We start from the raw sequence: 15457 nt of genomic DNA, 5'->3' as shown, positions 1-15457 counted from the left end.
CGTCCATCTCACTTAGTCATGCTGATTTGTTTGTTGTTTTCATCAGATTACAATTCCAGTCGCCACACAGGACAGGACTACATGTATCAGAGTATTTAACAATTATCTCGTGAAGCTGGTTTTAACATTCTTTGAAATGTTCATAGCCTGTTTCGACCCTCTGCATGGCATATAAACACTGATTAACAGAATCGGCTTTGGTTTTACATTTAGTTTTATGGTTGAATATCTTAATTGCGTATAATACAAAAACAATCATATGACATCGAAATAAAGTAGGAAAAACCAAAAAGAAACACACACAAACAAAACAAAAACTTGACCGACCATACGGAACAACATATACCTGAAAAAGTTACCATGAGGACAATACAAATCCAAAAGATAAACATTTTCTACGTAAAAACACATTTAGATTTTGGGAACTAATAGTTATTATTTTATTTATTTTTCTGTGAGACCATGCTACAAATAATTACTAGTGTTATTTTTATTTCTAGATTCAGTAGCATATTTAATATCATATCACAAAACCACAATAAACATTCAATTACTGAATAACCTTCATGAAGTTGCTGTCCAAAATGCATTACATTTATTACCAGATGATATAAGTTTGTCTTTAATATTGACCAATTTGATGTTTTACTTACAAATTTATACATTTCAACCTAACATTAAACACTATCCCTTTTCCCATACAGCTCTAAATGAGGACATAATATAGGTTTAGATTCCATATTATTAATTTTTATTTTTTTTAACATATCTCATATCTCGAATCATAAATGTCAAACGATATTCAGTGTCTTTGATATGTTAACAACTTCTATATTTCCATGTGCAGTGGTGACCTGGGTACAAATTTCCCTGGTCAGTGAGAATAACACTAAATCTGTTGTAATATGAACTGTATGACGAATACTCAGCCAGCCTCGCACTGAATTCACAAGCCTGTTCCATAACCTGAAAAATGGAAACGGTTTGAGAGGACTGAACCATATTTCATGTTAAAGATAAGTTAGACGGCTTTTGGGAGACACTCTTTCAAAATGATCGGTTAATGTAACACGTGGTAATCTACAAACGCTGTACGATTTATTTGTTCTTTGTTGTGTTGTTTATACTTATTTTGGTGATTGTATGTTTAGTATATATCTATTGAAATATAATATCTTGTCCAAACTATACAAATGATTGAATACATCTTTAGTTTTTTTTAAAACGTTTTAATTAAGATATGCTGCATTTATAAGCGACATACTTGAAATTTTCCATTGCCACTGCATCGCAAGAATACCGCAGTATGATCTGTCCACCTGTTGTTGTATGTTCCATGCTCAAATGTTGCTATAGCGGTCCCCGCTGCTACATGTCCTGTACCATGCTGACAGTATGCGGCCACCTTTTATCAGATAGAATTAGTATTTTTCAATTATGAATTAGAATGACAGTAAAAGTCTTTTATCATATTACTTTTGATTTAAGGATACCAAAGTGTAATATAAACTATGATCGAAAATTGAGAGACAATGCCATGACCATAACAAAAATAATGAAAAAAAGAAAACCACACTACAGAAAACAACATACACAATGATAAAGCTGCACTTACCACACAGGTTAAACTGGAATTAAATAGTTTTTTTTCAATAAAATATAATTTTTTAAACGGTAGCATGAGCTCTATATTTACTAGACCAAAATTATTTAGTGAAAATCTACCACAATCAATCATTGTGTAAAAACTCTTAAAAGGTAATTATTCATTGTAGGTGTACGAAGGAAAAGACATAAGATATAACCTTATATACGTCATGATTTGAAGTAAGTTCTGGCTGTATCTGTAATTCAGTTTCAATAGGATTTACATTATCACCAAACTTAAAATGATTTAAAAAGAAATCACATTGAAAGTGCTTTACAGTCAATAGAACTGCTATTACAATAAGGAAAGTTCCTGTAGATTTGAGGACTTACTAAGCAATATGACACTGTTTGTAAAGACTGCGTTCCAGTTCATTATACAGTATAGTGAAAGAATATCTGTTCATCTTTGTTGAAACACATTAAACACATTGCTGATCATTGTTAAAAAAAGGAGATATGGTTTGATTGCTAAATAAGGCAACTATCCACCTTCGACCAAAGCAAGTGTGGATGTAAGCATATCTAGGTCACCGTACGACCTTCAACATTGAGCAAAACGAGTACCGTATAATAAGCTATACAAGGCCCAGTTGTGTAACAGTACATAGGAACAAACTCTAAAAATCAGTTTGAAAGGGCTTGCTTCATCAGATCGACGCGAATCCCCCAAAACATGAAGGGATATATTAATATTCTTTTATGGAGGTATGTTTTCTAAAATTTGGTTTAAACATAAATGTCACACTAGGTATCGTAGATTCGGTTAAGTCTTTAATTCCAATTTATTTTAAGGACCTCACAGATTTTGCCAATTAGAATAACTTATGAAATTGTTTTTTGTTAAAAAAAAAATTGAAGAATTATTGGTTAAACGTTAAATGATCAAATAAAATAACATGCACATGTTATCTTGATCTGATGATTAAGTGGTGTCCAGTCCTTTTCATGACCTCTTAAAACTTTTGCTGTTTGTTTGATAAAAAGCTTTATCAGTTAGATCATGTTTATTTAAATAATCATCACAACTAATTTGCAATAATGAATCTTAAAACATAATATTTACGTTATAACCGGGAGACCATAGTCCTGTATACGGAGCTCCGCATGCGCATTTTACTAGTGCAACACACTGGCCTCCACAAGACGACCCAGAGCAGTCGTACTGAGAGACTTCATCAAATCTGTGATGAACATCAACTTGCCATTCGTTGAACGTTTTCTTGGCGCAGACAACCGGCACCTTCGCGTCAGATTCTATTGTTAAAAGAACTGCAAAATACCATTTAATAAAATGCTCCTAAAACAAATCTTCCACAGAGTTCTTCAAAAATTTTACCAAAATAGAATTAAAAAAAAACAATTTCCAAAATATCATTCATCATTAATAAAATGTCTTTAAAAAATCTATAAAAACTTACCTTTAATTATTTTTCAAAATATCTAATAATGAACAGTAAATTTCAAACTATGTCTATACATAATTTCTTCTCTAAAATTAAAAGTTGATGCTGTATTTTTAATTATTAATCTACCTACAATTTCTATTAATTGAGCAATACAGCTCTGAATTTGGATTGTGCTTAAATATTTGACATAGCATAGGTTTCTGACACAGAATGAATGTGATCTCAGAAATCAAAAATTTGAAATTGGACATTTACCTAGTATGGTCCAATATCCAAAATCGAAATACATGGTAAGATTCAACATAGCAAAGAACCTCAAAAAAACGATTTTTGATGAAATCAAACAAAGTTTAGTTTTGAACCCTTGGGACCTTATTGTGAAACAATTTGAAAAAACGGGACCAAAATCAAAAACCTAAATACATGGTTAGATTAAGCATATCAAAGAACCCCAAGAACTCAAATTTTGTTGAAATCAAACAGTATAATTTTGGACCCTGATTTGGACCAACTTTGAAACTGGGCCCAAAATCAAAAATCTAAATACATGGTCAGATTCAGCATATCATAGAACCCAAAGAATTTAATGTTTGTTGAAATCAAACAAAGTTTAATTTTTGACCCTTTAGACATTCATGTGGACCAATTTCAAAACGGGCCCCAAAATTGAAATTGTAAATACACGGTTAGATTCAGCATATCAAAGAACCACATGAATTCAATTTTTGTTGAAATCAAACAATGTATAGTTTTGGACCCTGATTTTGACCAACTTTGAAACTGGGCACAAAATCAAAAATTTAAATACACGGTCACATTCACCATATCATAGAACCCCGAAAAATTCGATTTTGATGAAATCAATAAAGTTTAGTTTGAACATTTGAACCTTATTGTGGAACAAATTGAAAAAAAATCGGGCCCAAAATCAAAAATCTAAATACATGGTTAGATTCAGCATATCAAAGAACCCCAAGAATTCAATTTTTGTAGAAATCAAACAAAGTTTAATTTTGGACCCTTTGGACCTTAATGTGGACCAAGTTGAAAACGAGCCCCAAAATTAAATATGTAAATACACGATTAGATTCAGCATAATAAAGAACCAAAAGTATTCAAGACTTTGAATTAAACCCAATTGAAATTAGTCAAGAAATAGGCAATTCATACTAAGTATTAGAAAAGTATTGTTGCTTTTCCCTTAACGGTTAGGGCCATAATCCCAAAAATCAATCCAGCTTTCTTTTTTTTTTTGGTATGCAACCTTGTGGTATAATTTCATAGAGATCCATAGACTTATACTCAAGTTATTGTCCGCAAACAAAAAAATCCAAGTTTTTTGCGAAACGGTTAGGGCCATAATCCAAAAGTTAAATCCCAACCTTTCTTTTGAGGTATGGTACCATGTGGTACAATTTTTTAGAGATCCATACACTTATACACAAGTTATTGTCCTGAAACAAGAAAAATGCTTGCTGTTTGCCCTTTGTAGGTCCCTTATTCCTAAACAGTTTTAATAACCTCCAAAAGCAATTCCAACCTTTCTTTTGTGGTATGGAACCTTGTGATACAATTTCATAGAGATCCATACATATACCCAAGTTATTGTATGGAAACCAAATGTCTTTGGACGACGACGACGCTGATAACGTCATAACATTATACGACATTTTTGCGGTAGTTTAAGGAGTATAAACAAAAATACCGAACTCTAAGGTAAATTCAAAGACGGAGAAGTCCATAAAAACTGGCAAATTCAAACGTAAGACTACATCAACCAATACATCGATTGTCGTATTCCTTTCTTGGTACAGGCATTTTCCAAAGATATTGATGGGTTAAACCCGGTTTTACAGCTTGTGAAAGCAGAAATGAATGACAATTGTTTATAGTTCCGTTATATTGACAAAATTGGGTGACCAACCCAAACAGACATAAATTGTTAATCAAATTTATGAATTGGGTTTTGATTAATTGTTTAATAACGAAAATGTGTTCTATTTCATCATTTATAAGGCACAGGTAAACAGTGTATATAAAGTGCGAATCCAGTTAGTTCATTTTCACTGTCGTATGCGAGTATGTCTATTGTAGTATAAAGGATGATGGGAAAAACTGTGTTTGTTTACATTTTGAAAATACAAAATAAATGATTTGAAAGTACTTTTTAACACAATTTCATTAGAATGTGTCTTTTTAATGTATAATAACAAGATTAAAGTCTAAAAAAGTGTAATTAAAGCAGCAGAATCCATAATATTGATTACTGAATGCGATTTATTTTAACTATAGCTGCGATGAATTATCACTGTAAGTGCAATCATTTCTGATGTGGAATTTTTGGAGGTGCGATGAATTTTCATTGTTGCTTTTATATATAATTCGACATGCGACAACTGAAAATAGTCTTTTAATGACTTTAATATTGATGGTATTCACAATTTGAAATGCAAGCTAGTCGTAGATGCTTACTTGAATATACACGGGTATAACCAACGAATGGTTGATTGTGGACGTTGTGCGTTGTGTGCCGTTCGTTGATTTTTTTCTGTACGTTCGTTGCGGGATTTCGTTATAACTGCATCGTTCGTTAGTAAAACATCAAGAAAATAATTTGCTATTGAAACTAGAAAACACCCGCGTCATCGTGGTTCCGTGACTGAATTAGAGTATCTATAATTATATATAAGCCTTATTTTTAGCCTGGATTTTTAGTACTCGTATGTCATCCGATAAAGTCATGCTGCTTAAAGATGCACGGTCTTCTCTGCTTTCAAAATCTTTCTGTTTTAACCCGTCGACCTGGAACTTATTACTTATTTGTAATATCAATTATTTGGAAAACAAAAGGGCCTGGAATGGTTTTATTTTTTTATCAACACCATTGTCCTATATTAGTTGTATATAAAGTTGATTTTTTTATTCACCGTTTTTATGTCATACCGGCTAAATGGATTTTTAGTATTCGTAATGTCATCTTATAAGGTCGTGCTGATTACAGTACAATAAGAAACAATGTGGTAATGCTTGAATTCAGTACGTCGACTGAGCATGCGCTAAAGCGTATAAGACACGGATCGATAACGGTCTCCGAATTTGGATATTTTCTCAAAAATTGGCGTTTTCTGTGGAAAAAAGATTGTTTTAAAGACAAATTTAGGAAGTACAAATTACTACATTTATACGTAATATTACAAATATTTCCGTTTCTGTATGGTTTCAGAGGAGTTGCGGCTCAGTGAAATCGGTCTCCTCCTTTAGTATTATTGATACATATCTTTTATTATTTTTAGCAAGCATTTGCAGCAACTATAACTATTTGACATTTCTAATATTTCCTATTGAAGATTAAGACAACATAAATTTTGTATTTGTTTGACGTGAAACAGAACTTACTTGAGCAAGAGAAGCCCACTCATTGCGCCTGATTGCAATCGAGTTTCTAAGAAATCCAGTATTTTGATCTTGAAGTCAAAATTCAAGCTCACACAAAGGTCGGGTGATATGCGTCACATCGTTTTAAGGTGATACACGTTCATATCTTGCGTATTCAAATATTTAATCGAAAATATACTGGAGTAAACCATCTATGAATATAACGTATTTTTATGACGAAATTTTCATTGAAAAGGTTTAGTACTTTCTTGAAAAAGCTTTGAATTTGTCACGCCGTTTCTTACACATTTCTACCATATTGATAGGCTTCGTACAACGAACAGTACACGAATTTACAACGAACGGTACTAAAGAAAGCAAACAAACTCCAAAGAGAATAAATCGTACAGTGCCCAAATTTTGAGTTCAGTTTTTTTCAATTAAATGTCTGCAAATAAATACAACGACGGGTTTCTCATTCGCATTATCTATTTTAAATAACAACAAATCACAAAATACACGGTCGCATTTAGTGTAAGAGCCAACCAATTAATATGCTTTATTTGCAGTTGAATCAAGTTTGAGTTACATATAATGGTTGTTTCGCGATATTTACAAGTAATTCACAGACCTGTATATTTAAAATATTGACAGGGTGTTCATGTAATACAAATAAACAATTCTGTCAGGAACAAAACTTTGTTTTTATAAACATTGAATACTTGACTGAACAGTACGTCAATTAGTCGTTGGTGAAAATATAAGCCTAATAGGACTCACAAAGTATGCATATATAATCAGTCCTTCTAACTTCATACATTTTGTCAGAGAGTCGGCTGAATTTAGACTTTATATGATGAAATTAATTTATTTCCTTCTGTGAAAATACATCGCATATACAATAGAAATGAATCGCCCTACAGTGAAAATGAAAGTCAAGTATCATTATTCAACAGTAAACATGAATCGCACAACGAAAACAGCTATAGTGGAATTTAATATTCAATATCAATAAAATAAGTAATAAAACCTGTTTTAAGTTATACAACATTAAAAATAATTTGTTAAAAGGTACATTTTTCTGCAAATGTAACTTAACTGCTGCTTTTAAATCTCTTGCACGCTCTGTTCGTGAACTATTCTTAATATTTATCTATTTGTGTATCAATTTTACACCTGGATGGCTATATGCGTGATGAAACCACATTTGCATCTCTTACCTATATCATGAGTTTATAAACACAGTATATATTATATATTATTTCGTATTTTATTCAAAAATCATGAATTTGTCGTCTGTTTATTTATCATTCTACATCAGAAATTCATAGCGGATACAGTGAAAATGGTATTTCAGGATTCGCACATTACATACACTGGGTAAAGAAGTATTTGTTTGTGTGTGTATTATCTGAAAAGAATAAGATAACGATGCAACGCAAATACAGGATAGACCACGCCGTGCTCATGCAAACTTATTGGCAGAACAACAAGTATAATATGATTGTCCAGTGTGAATGTACTAACAGTATCTACCATACTTGATTAGTGCAAACACACCAATCCACGGCTGTCATTCGGTATATCAAGAAAAATAATCGTTAAAGAATAAGTAACGGTAGTCAAGTATTGCGATTGGATCGTGAAGGATCTGGTATAGGATCGTGAATGAAATATTATCGAGAAGACTCATGCAACGTCAGTAAATAATCTGATTTAATCAATTATAAAACTGTCTGTCAAATGGGTCAACATTATGGTCAGTATCCGAGAAAAATCAAGACTTAAAAGTACACCGTTTTTACAAAACTACAAAAGGCAGATTGCTCTTCGAAATTTCAGAGAAATAAAAATGTAAACGAACATGATTTATTTCAAATTTTTAATGTATAAACTACTTTTCTCTAGAAATGTCGTTCAAAACTACTGTTTAAAATAGTTCTTAAAATTATTTTGATTTAGTTTATTCAGAAACTTTGCAAAAACGGTAATATTTGTAAAAATTTGAAATTTCGGATCGTGAAAGATCGGGTATCGCATTTTGATGATCGTGAATAGGCTCGTGAAAGATCTGTTGCCGCCTATTCGTTATTCGTTATCGATCAAATCTTTCTTTAAACAAGTGATAATTTATATTTTTAAATTGGTATATCACAAGATTGAATTTACATGACTTAATCCGCTTCACTTTTGCTTGTGAATAGGTCTATGATGGTTGAAATCCATTGTATCTGATTATTTGGTAATTCTACATAATTGGTTAGCGTGGCCATCTATGGGATCAAGCAGGGTTCAAACACACTTACAATAAAATCAGACAAAGACGCCAAAGAAAAAGCTTTTGTAGTAAATAATACATTCAGTATAGTAAAGCATAATTCCGGAGCCCCTTAAGTGCGAATATAAGTATACTCGTTTGCCGGAGATTTAATCTGGTGCGCACCAGTTTGAAAACTCGTGCGCACGACTTTCAAACTTGTGCGCATGACTTTCAAACTGGTGAGTATGACTTTAAAACAGGCGCGCACGACTTTCAAACTCGTGCTCACGACTTTCAAACTCGTGCTCACGACTTTCAAAAATAGTGTGCACGACTTTCAAGAACTGGTGCGTCTGACTTTCAAACTGTTGCGCATGACTTTCAAACTGTTGCGCATGACTTTTAAACTAACGCGCACGACTTTCGAAATGTTGCTCACCACTTTCAAACTCGTGCTCACGAATTTCTAAAATGGTGTCCACGACTTTCAAGAACTGGTGCGCTTGACTTTTTAACCCGTGCACACGACTTACAAACTTGTGCGCACGATTTTCAAACTGGCGCGCACGACTTTTAAAATGGTGCGTACGAGATTAAAAGTCGTGTGCACGAGATGTAAAGTCGTGCGCACGATTTTTCAAACTAGTGCACACCAGATTAAATCTCCGGCAAACAAAAATATTTCTATTTACTTGGTATTTAAGGGGCTCCGTAAGGGGCTCCTTACATAATGACATACTTTTTACACATTGTAACTTTGATGGAGAGTTGTCTCATTGGCACTCATATCACATCTTCTTATTTCTATATACACTTTCCCGATAAAATACAAAAAAAAAATAAGTACAATGGTATGTAAAATGAAACTACGCTATAAAAAAACGCATGTGTCCTTATCGCATCTCTGGACCCACCCATATTAAGAACGCCAAAAGTCAAAAACCAAAAGCTGGACGCACATATACCGAACCACGTCAAGAGGCATGCGATCAAATAGAACATAATACTAGTAGTACAAGGACTAATAAGGGTAAAACTGTAAAGTAGATAAAATGCTACACAGAGTCAGCACCTAAAACCCTGGCTCATTAATTGTTTGCTCAGGCACTGATAACGTTTTACAAACTCTGAGTATCAGATGCAAGCTCCTGAAAATCGTATGAGTTGAGAAATGTATAATTCATACACGAATGAATTTGGTAAATCGCTGCTAAGGTGAGGAAATTTTATAATTTCAAAATTGAAATCATCTCGTTTGTCATAGACTCTGGTATTAAGAACCGCTGTAGTCAAATTCGGGGTATATGTCTACAAATGAGGCCAAGGAAGCTGTATATGTGGTGTCTGTCATCTCTAGTCCATGATCACTATTAATGGGACCCAATAAGAAAAGTTTGTATTGTTAATGGAAGGAACATCTTCAATATACTTATATGTTAAAGTAAATGATATAGCTTCTTTGATCTAACCCGTATGAAAACAAAAACGTACATATTAAGATATTTCCAGGGGAAGACCAACATACCCCCTCTCGCTTCACTCATTTGTGGATGCATTATGCATTATATATACAAAGATATTTACTTTTCAACAGTTTACGCTCCTGTGGGGCTTATAACTTGGATGCCTAGGTACATGTAGCATTGCCTCGTAAATAAAAACAGGTCTAAATATAGGTAAATATTGATATATATATATCACCAACAAAAATTAAAGCATTGATTTACGTTCTTAGAAAGTAATTACACGCTTCAACCAATTACAAGTATAAAAATTGGTAAAACAAATGCTGTTTTCAGATCATTAATTCTGGTCACGCCTGGTCTTTCACGATCAAAAAATGCGTTGAATGATCTTTCACGATCAATTTTGAGTAAAAATGAACAAAAATATACTTTTTCAAAAATAATATGAACTTTTTCAAGTAATAACATACAAATATTTTACTGGACTATCTGACACAATAAAGATTAAGTTTCAAATATATCATGATATATTGAAATGTGACCATTATTAATACAAACAGTGATTTTTTTCTTAATGATTCTCATTGGATTGTGTGTCGCCTTTTGTGTTTTCTTAAAAAGTACTGCATTTTTTTCATTAATTAAGTGCACAGTTTTATCAAGGAAGTTGAATCATTTTGACAGACATAATTTTTTTTTTCTAATTTGTTCCACCTTTTTTAAAATTCAGCAGATTTTTTTCACAGATTTTGAAGTAAAACTACACTTAATTGCATTCTCGATTCGATACCAGATCTTTCACGATCCGATCGCAATGCTTGACAACCGTTAGTTATTCTTTCACGATCATTTCTCTCGATATACCGAATGACCCCCATGCGATCGTATAAATGATGTATTATCAGTGAAAACTTACCAACACTGCAGACTATGACTGCCCAATGCTGCATATTGAATGTAAATAAACTAAAGAAAGAAAAAAGAAAATAGAATACAATAACTTATTTCATCATTAAAAGAATGTAATATTTGAAAATATGCATTACAGGAATTATTATGTTTACCTAATATTATTCAGGGAAAAAGTTACAATTTTATGTACCAATAAAAGAGCATATGTTCTAAACGACAAATGAAATTTGAGCGGTCAAGGCAACGGTCATTTTGGTGAAATAGGAATGAAAACATAACGCCCAACTGAATGAAGGGGAAAACAGGAAATAATTGACTAAAAAAAAACAATCCCAGCGAGTTATCCAGGCAATATGTGATTCTTTTAACTTTGAGTTTAATACTAGAGAATTTTAGGTTTTTGACGTACTAAAAAGTAATATACCTTAACATTTCAAAAACACGTTTATTGTTATCTCCCGTTGACCATTTAATTTGTAAATTAAACAAAAATCGTATATTTTGACGTACGTAATACACCTTAACTTGGTCGTTGTAAAATTGTGTTTGTCTCCCTTTCTCCATTAGTTCAAATCTATTTAAAATAGCGTATTCCACGAGCGAGAGTTTACACTTGTCTTATATTTGAACATACGAAAAGGCAAACTTTGTTCGCAGGGGACACATGTATATTTTGAATGATATACAGTTAACATTTTTTCCTATTTTCGTACAAAAAGAGTTTTTTTTCAACTAATTTGTGAATATGGTGTGCCGCGTTTAAAGAGATACGGGAAAATAAGTTTTTGAACATATTTATTCTAAAAAGGGTAAAGTTGATCAAAGATGAAGGCCTTGTACACGTTCAGTAATTTAGGTAAATATATACATGTAGGTTGTAATGTTTCCTAATATTTAAGCATATTAAAATACACGGATTATTTGATTATCAGATCGTTTTGGGGGTTATTTTATTTGATTGCCATTAACATGATTAAGGGCTTTTGTTAATATTTGTGAGAATACCAAACATATTTGTTTTTGTCTTATTGATTACTCAGATTTTCTTTTTTTTAAATGAATGATCTAATCTGTGTCGTGTGTGCTATAATCTATCAAAAAAAGCAGTTTTTGAAAACTTTTATCTGGAAACTTCATTATTCAAGTGGTGTGATAAACTTGCCATGTTTAGAATCCCTTGAAAGATGCAGATTCAAGAGTGTCAACAGGGGTGTTACGAACGGACGGACCGACGGACAGGCCGAGGGATTGAAGGTAGCATTGTGTTACTATAACCTTTCGAAGCATCGCTGGGGAAAGGTAATTACTCTGAAAAAAAGAATGCTGTCGCGGGAAGAGAAAAGGTGGGGAAAGGTAATTACTCTGAAAAAAAAAATGCTGTCGCGGGAAGAGAAATGGTGGGGAAAGGTAATTACTCTGAAAAACGAATGCTGTCGCGGGAAGAGAAAAGGTTGAGGTGTCGACAAAAAAAAATCCAAGTCGACATGAAATTTATCCAAGGCGAGATACGGTATCAAATGACGCAGAATAGGTAATACTATCATAACCATTTATGTCAAAGAAGCATGATTCGATTCGAAGATTATTGGACCCTTTTACCACGATTAGTGTATTAACCTTAGATATTGACTGTCACATGGCAATGTTGTACTAGCTTAGCTGCCAATCAAACCATTACATTACCACAACAGGTGAACCATGCCGAGTAGGGTTTTCGGAAATGGTCATCTTTATATTTTTTTCCTGTTGCATTGCCTTAAATATTGGAGTCAAATTAGGCATAAGCGACAATCAAAGCTAAATGAAGCAGCATATTTGATTTGTTAAAAATCCGTGTATCTACTCAAAGGAGGTCCCAAAGTAAAGACTTACCTAGCTCCGAAATTACCTTTTATATTGGTTTCTGACAAATGCATTTGAATTTCTTTCAATCAAAGGAAAACATGTGATAGTATTTTCAAATCAAGAGTAATACATCAATAACAATAAATCATAATCTAAAGTATTTGAAATAACTTTTAGAAAGATTCATTCAATTGTAAATATGCAACATACATTTCTATCGTTTCCTATAGTGAGAGTTCAATTTATGTTGTTCGGCGACGGGTAGCTATCAGACTATATCTGCTTCATGATAATCCAGACTACAACAAACTTGGATATATAGCAAAACCGTCTCTTTTTCCGTAATCGATTCACGTCATTTTTCTAATTTTCCAAAAAATAGGTAGCATCCAATTACTGACCCCCACCCCTGGTACAGCCACTGAGTAAATTATTTGTAACTTTTTATCTGTAGTACTCAGACAGTACATGGCAAGCTTGCATGGTCTGCAGGCAAACTACCGAGTATTACCAACGATATTTGACTTTCTTGTGATCAACTGAAATTGATGCGCAGAATTCCATAAGTGATGACCCTGACCTTTGACAATTTTTTTTTGGTTGAAGTTCATTTTCTTTTCTGAGTCATAATTTTTTTTAATTTTTTTTATAAATAATATATCATTATTGTTCAGTATATCTTTTTTCCTCGATGTATCTAACAACTATTGCGTTTCAAGTCACATAATCACGAGACAAACGTGTAAGTTATTAAACTTGTTTATTATAGGATAAACACATTTTTTCTAGAGGTTATTGATGTGTAAACCGAAGACGATTAACTCACAAACTGAATAAAAGTCCTTTTTATGTTAAGTTAGTGAGTAAGAGCCCCGGTTTACACATCAATAACCTCTAGAAAAAATGTGTTTAATCCTTATAACTCTTCAGCCAATCATTCGCGATTTTTAATTAACATTTTTTGTTTGATGGCTTCTATATTTACCATCAAAAGCAGAATGGCATGTCGTAACTAAGGAGTAAGCCGCCATCTTGCATTTCTAAAAACCATAATTGTCCGATAAATGCAACAGAATCTAAAACCTAATAGCACCTACCTCAAAAACTTCATTTTAATAAGATATTATCCGAATTTGAAGCGTACAAGTAACGAAATAATCTTTCGCTTGAAAGTTTTCATTCGTATGACGTCGTGTTTTGTCATGACGTAAATTCGCCAAATCAAAATAAAGATTGAAAAACAAAAAATCGAATGGTCCGTGCCTGATACAGGAATGATATTTTAGAATTAAAACAATATTATAACTATCCAACTGAAATCTAAAATGCTGAAACTGGCGAAGAGAGACAACCACAATTTATATTATGTCTTGATTATAAGTCCATATAATTGTAAGCCCAAGTTACTTGCGTTAACGTACGTAAGTTTCGTTTGAAACTTAAAATTCTCTACTAGTTGAACATCTCTATTGTCACACAGATGATTGTATAAGCGTGATAAATGGGCCGACATACATTCTCTTAGATATCATGCTAAATTGTTAAAAAATGAAAATAATAACATCAAGATTGTTATACCAAACGTTGTGTATGTAAAGAAACTTAAAATTATGATATAGCGACTCTTTCTCAAACGCTTGTTGAGAAAAATACATATGTATTATATGGCAAACATTAACATTATTAAAATTAACTACATTTTCCTTTCTTTCAGAAGTAATGTTCATTATTCTCACCTCAATAATTCTCAAAGAAGTTTCAGATCGGACTGCAATTTTCTTAGATGCATAGTATATGCATTTATAGCGTTGTCTTATCTCCTACAAGGAAATGGGGCAAAGTTATTGTTAGGAATACGTGACGTTTATCTTCTACAAGGAAATGTACATACATATCCAAACCTGATATCTTCTCCATATTTAATTTGCACCCATTTTGTAATAAAAGCGAAGAATTTTTTAAATTCGTTTTTTGAATCATTTATCATTATGCATGTCTTTCAAGCAGGCTAAATATTCTTAAAAATGTCACATTATATACCAAAAGATGAAGTCTCAAGCGAAAACAAGAGTAAACTTTGCATGCGACATCTACAAAAAGTCATCAAATTAAAATTAGTTAGAGACATCCATTGCATACAAAATAGTTAAAAAATATAGAGAAAAAAAACCACCAGTAAATTGATTTTTACGGGTGTGCAGTTGAGCATGTATGCAATGAAGGTTCTCCTCATTACAAAATCTTGAATAGTTTGGAGGTCGGTTTAAACCCCTTTTTCTACGATTTAGCATGGATTCAAAACTTAATTTTTGGAACAATATAGTGAATAAGGATACATCTATAAAATAAATAAAGATTTAGAAACTAGTTAGATCCCAAACTTATTGCTTTTGCCAATCAGCACTAATATGTAAGTATTCCCGAGACAATATTAATATTAAATCAGATATGGAGAGAAGTGCAAATATTTCAGGAAAAATTCTAACTTATAAGTTAGTCTTCATAGATATAAGAAGATGTGGTATGAGTGCCAATGAGAAAAC

General features: G+C 32.5%; 1 long non-coding RNA gene across 1 annotated transcript; it reads right to left on the bottom strand.

The window, feature by feature from the left end:
- Nucleotides 1-426: 426 nt before the first annotated feature.
- LOC127709171 (uncharacterized) lies at nucleotides 427-14728 on the bottom strand. Its single transcript, XR_007985534.1, has 5 exons — nucleotides 14651-14728; nucleotides 11074-11123; nucleotides 2714-2919; nucleotides 1265-1405; nucleotides 427-966 (listed from the first exon to the last, which is right to left on the bottom strand). It is a non-coding gene; the product is annotated as an uncharacterized LOC127709171 (long non-coding RNA).
- Between the last annotated feature and the right edge of the window lie 729 nt (nucleotides 14729-15457).

This window comes from Mytilus californianus, unplaced genomic scaffold, assembly GCF_021869535.1.
Source record: "Mytilus californianus isolate M0D057914Y unplaced genomic scaffold, xbMytCali1.0.p SCAF_7, whole genome shotgun sequence".
Classification (NCBI taxonomy): domain Eukaryota; kingdom Metazoa; phylum Mollusca; class Bivalvia; order Mytilida; family Mytilidae; genus Mytilus; species Mytilus californianus.
The sequence above is the reverse complement of the archived record's forward strand: the minus strand, read 5'-3'. Positions and strand labels throughout refer to the sequence as shown.